Below are 6,000 nucleotides of genomic sequence, written 5' to 3' on the forward strand. Positions count from 1 at the left end.
ATCCTACGTTACCTCTCTGCTGCTTTCGATACTGTGAACCATCAGATCCTCCTGTCAACTCTCTCCAGCCTGGGCATCACTGGAACAGTTCTGCGCTGAGTGGAATCCTATCTCTCTGACAGATCCTTCAAGGTATCATGGAGGGGAGGTATTTCTGAAACTCAGCAACTCACAACTGGCGTTCCACAGGGGTCAGTTCTGGGTCCACTCCTCTTTTCTATCTACACTACATCTCTAGGGCAGGTGATTGAGTCTCATGGCTTCTCATATCATTGCTATGCTGATGACACCCAGCTCCATTTGTCCTTCCAGCCTGACGATCCATCCATCTCTGCACGCATCTCTGCTTGCCTTTCGGACATGTCGGTCAGATTTTTCTCATCTGTAAGTTGCTTTGGATAAAAGCATCTGCTAAGTGAATAAATGTAAATGTAAATATTATTATCTACAGCTTTAGTTATAAAACTGTCTGCTGCTAAATTTATAATCAGAATTTTTTGTCTAATATGTTCAATTTTGTCATTGAAAGAATTCATTGAAAGGCGTCATTACTACTACATATTGATGGTGTGCATGTTTCTGTGGTGGTTTTAGTCCTAGTTAATTTTACTACGGTTTTAAATAAGAATCTAAGATTTATTTTTGTTATCTTTTATTAAGGTGGAGAGATACGTTGATCTAACAGCACTAAGAGATTTTCTATAGTTCAAAAGGCTCCATGCTAGAAATGACTAATTATATTTATTAAAGTTATATTGCAAAATAGTAAAGAATAAGATAATGCCAATAATGTAATGTGTAGTAACTCCTGCTTTTTAAAGGATACTGGAATGTAATGTAACAAGTTTTATTCAGTTTATTGACCGTCTGATTTTCTATCTGCATTATGTATAATTCCCTCATCGTCACATGAGTTATGATTCCTAACAGCTCTTCTAGTAGCTGTGGCTTATAAATGTTAATTTATCCCAGGGATAGAGCCAATTCAAAACTAACCTATTTGTTAATTGTCTAAATTAGGATCCTAAACCAGTTAGGATTTACATATCCATTAAAATCCTGAGGCTAAATGTGTAACAAGCAAAGTAGAGGGCATTCAGACGCTCGTAATTTTAAGATAATGTCATCTATCAAATGAAATACTGTATGCGTAGTGTGTGTGTGTGTGTGTGTGTGTGTGTGTGTATATATATATATATATATATATATATATATATATATATATATATATATATATATATATATATATATATACATATATATATATACATATATATATATATATATATATATATATATATATATATATATATATATATATATATATATATATATATGCTCCTACTGGAACATCCAGACAGTAAGACGTTACAGTAATCTAGTCTAGAGGTGACGAAAGCATGAACTAGTATTTCTGCATCATGTAGTGACAATATATTTCTTATCTTAGAAATATTTCTGAGATGAAAGAAGGCTATCCTAGTAATATTATCTACATGAGCATCAAATGATAGACTGGAGTCAATAATCACACCAAGGTCTTTTACTGCTACGCATGACGAAACAGAAAGACCATCCAGAGTAAATATGTGATCAGAAAGTTTACTTCCAGCTACATGCTGTTCTAGCACAAGTACTTCTGGCTTATCAGAATTAAGTAAAAGGAAGTTAATAAGTATCCAGTGTGTAATGTCCTTTACACATTCCTCAACTTTATTAAGCTGCTTTTTGTTTTTACTGAAACATACATTAAATAATACTCTGGCCTTAAATTACTCCAATTACAGAAATTAATTAAAAGAAATCTCAGTTATGTGACGTTGTCCCAGTCTATTATTTGTACTTTTAACTTGAGTTCAAGTATGCATTAAGCATCTTAATTGTAACTGAATATTTAGTCATGGCTAGAGACAAAAAGCACAAAGTTAACAGTGAGAAGGGGCGATTTCAGAAGAGCTGGTAACAAGAACACTATCATCAAGAGCCAGAGCAAATGCATGTGCCTCAAATATCGAGTGACTGTTCCGATAATTAATTAATTTATCATGAGACATTATGAAACAAATCATGAGAAATGCAAAAATATTCAAAAGATGAGAGCAGAGAACCTGAATCAGCTGAAAGCGATCCTGGCAGAAGCAAGTTTTTACCGGAGCAAATGGGGCCGGAACACGGGACCTAACAACTTCATGGCAATGATTCCAACCACTAAGCATGCAAAACCTTTCTTGAATTCTGACAAAGGTCCTGGAAAGAGTCTGGATTCAGAACCAAGTATTAAAAATGACAATTTAATCTAATTTTATTAACTATGTTTCTCCAATTACTTTTGGTCTCTGAAATGGGGGAACCACATATAAAGTGCTGTAATTCCTACACTGTTTACCAGATGTAGATCTATAAACACTCAAATTAAAGCTGAAAGTCTGCACTTAGAGCTCATGTAACTCATACCTTTGTCAATGTCCAATATAATTATGGACCTGACTCTATATACAGTATACAGTCCCACCCCCCAAAAGTATTGGAGCAGCAAGGTCAATTCTTTTGTTTTCACTATACACTGCAGACATTTTGGCTTGAGATCAAAATATGTATATGCACTGCTTAGCTGCAGAGATTCACCCCTGAATGTGACCTTTCCACTGATGGATGTATGGATTTCCACCTTTCCGCGGATGAATCACAAAATCCGTACAACACTTCCATTTCCTCTCAAATCAAGAACAATATATTTAGCAGAAAAAAAGGCTTACATGACAAAAAGTAAAACAGAAATCATTCTCTGAACTATCAGGAAAATTTCTCCAACCATTAACAAGGAATGGTGCAGTTTGGATTGAAACGCCAGATACCTGCCAGATACCTGCGATACGAAAGCAGGAAGTGGGCCATGCACTGTGAGAACCGAAGTGGTCAAGACAAAACCGATGCAGTAACGGCAGGACTGAGTTTTCCAGCTCAGTATTTTTACTCTCATACTCGTGCAAACCAGAGAAACCTGTGCTAAGATCTTGATTAGAGATTTAAAACCTGATCGAATTAATCTGGGCTGAAAAGAGCATGTTTATTTTTACTCAGTGAAGAAGAGGCGTGAAGAACAGGTCCAGAGGAGGTCAGTGTTTACGTTTAATAAATATGACCACAACAGTTAGAGTCAGAGTCATTCAGCTATGGAATTCACTCACTAATAACCTGCTAATCATTTCTGCCCAGCATTAAGCCAGATCATGTAGAAGGCCCTGATGATCTCCTCCTAAGTCATATCTCCTCCTGTGGAATTTCTGGCACATTGTTTACATTGAGATTATCTGTTAAAATAAACATAAATCCTCCACTGTGCCCGAAGGCTGTCCTGTGAGACCCTGATTTTGAAAGAAAAAGCCAAGAGTAAAACGTACACAACGTCTCCTGTAACACCAACACAGTCAAGAGTTTAGTTGATAACAAATAAAGTATGACTTCCAGGAGGAGTAGATGTACATGTGTATATACAGTATACAGTCCCACCCCCAAAAAGTATTGGAGCAGCAAGGTCAATTCTTTTGTTGTCATCATACACTGAAGACATTTTGGCTTGAGATCAAAATATGTATATGAGACGATAGATCAAAATTTCAGATTTTGTTTCCCCCGTATTTACATCCAGATGTGATAAAATACTTAGAACATGGCACCTTTTGTGACAGACGTAAATATCAGGAAATAAAATCTGAAATTCTGATCTATCGTCTCATATCCATCTTTTGATCTCAAGCCAAAATGTCTTCAGTGTATAGTGAAAAGAAAATACTTGGCCTTGCTGTTCCAATACTTTTGGAGGGCACTGTATATATACACACTCACCATCCACTTTATTAGGAACAGATGTACACCTGCACATTCATGCAGTTATCTAATCAGCTAATCCAATCTATCTAATCATGTAGCAGCAGCGCAATACAAAAAAAATGTAGATACAGGTCAAGAGATTCAGTTAATGTTCACATCAAACTTCAGAATGGGGGAAAGGTCTGAACTCTGTGACTTTGAATGGGCTGATTGGTACCTTCTGGTACTTTCATGAGGTCTAATCTGGAACCTCTGTGCTAAATCAAACAAGGCTATTTCAGTAAACCCTGTTTTATTGGCTCACTTCATGGAATATCTGCCTGATCTCTAAGTCCAAGAAAATAATCAGAAACCATGATAATGTCTCTTTCCAACTCATGTTTACTTCCGTCAGATCTGCTTAAAAAAAAACCTAGCACCTTCAGATCTATCAGAATCCAGAAATTAACAGCACAGTGGTGTAAATATTTTTACTCCAAACGGACCTCACTGAACCTGCGGAGTCAATATTATGTGCACTATTGTAACGAGTTCAATATTATAAAATGGTTCATATTAGGATTCTAATTTTAAGCAAAGAAATCAGATATACAAACTCTAGGGGTTTATAGTATAAAATAAAGAAAGGACATTATCTCTGTGTGGAAGATTGAGGGAAACCCGACACACTGTGATGAATTAGTTTGTGTATACTGCCCTCTTTTGGCCACCATGAAATCTGTTTTAGTTTGTTTAAGCAACTCAGGAACAATGTGAGAAACACTTCTATCTTTAACATGCTGCATTGTGAACTCCAACACATCCTGATTTATTACCGCAGCTCTTCCGATGAAGAAGTAAAGAGAGAGTCGAGACATTTTCTCTCCACTACTGACACTTCCTGTCAGTGCAGGTCCTTCTGATGACATAGCTAACAATGTATTGCAATAGAATGTGTTGTTAATACACTACATCTCAACAAAACTACATTAATTTTTCTCTTTACTTCAACATATAATTACCTGCACATTTCTTTAGTGTTGTACTGTGGACTGGTCTACAAATCAACAGTCTTGGTCTCGTCATCATCTCAGGGGGAATTTTACTTGGCCTTGTCTAGCTCTCGGGTTTATTTTTTTTCCAGGACCACCCGAGACCATAACATCATTTCCATTAACAAGTACTTTGTAATGCTTTCGTTACAGTACAAAATGTAAATGTCTATCTCTGCATGTGGAGTTATAGTTATATAGCACCTATACATTTCAAGTGACTATGTTATAAAAAATAAAAAAAATAGTTCTTATGTTTAAAATACTAAAGACAATAAGTTATAATATAAATAAGTATTTGTAATGTTCAGCTGTAGTTGGTCTCAGGAATTTGTATGAGCCAAGAGGAAATGTGTTTTCATTGGCAAACCTTTACATGTGTTGTACAGCTTCCTGTGGAATGTCCTTATTCATTTTTTTATATAACTAGCAAACTCTGTGTCATTTCATTTCATTAACCCCCCTAGTGCTATGATATAAATAAAACCGGATTACACTGCAGTGCTTGATAGAAGAATGGACTACGCTTAACATGTCCTGTGTACATGTTTGTACAAAATGATCACACAAAAGTAGATGGGTTGTTTATTTAATTCGAGAGAATGTTCGTGTCAGGTTAGGAAGGTACTACAACCAGCAAATTAGCACATCTGAGTGTTTGGTCTCTGCCTTGACATGGAGTCTGTCATGTGTGGTGGTGGTGGTGGTCACACATCCATGTCAGACTCGGTCTTGATGCAGACTTGAACCGAACACTAACATGTTTTAGTTTGTTAATTATCATTATTTATTCATTAATATTAATTAATAACTAGTGTTTTTGTAGTAATCAGCCCACTATCATCAATCTCCGACTAGCAAATGTCAGGTAGACAATCACAAACAGGCATTTTGACATTGTGGGTGTGTCAATCAAACAAACTCCGCCCCTTGTCCAAAAAATGGGGTCACTTTTTTGTGAAAGGGTTAGGGTTATGGTTTTTTAATGTTTGCTTTACTTGGCATGCGCTAAATTAGGAACGTAATCCATTTTTATAAGAAAATATTGAATCATTTTCAGTTATTTCTACTTGGTTTCACCAAGCAACGTCTAGAAGTGTAATTTTCCACTTGAATTTAAGCTAATTTAAGCTAAAAA

This window comes from Ictalurus punctatus, chromosome 7, assembly GCF_001660625.3.
Source record: "Ictalurus punctatus breed USDA103 chromosome 7, Coco_2.0, whole genome shotgun sequence".
Lineage (NCBI taxonomy): Eukaryota > Metazoa > Chordata > Actinopteri > Siluriformes > Ictaluridae > Ictalurus > Ictalurus punctatus.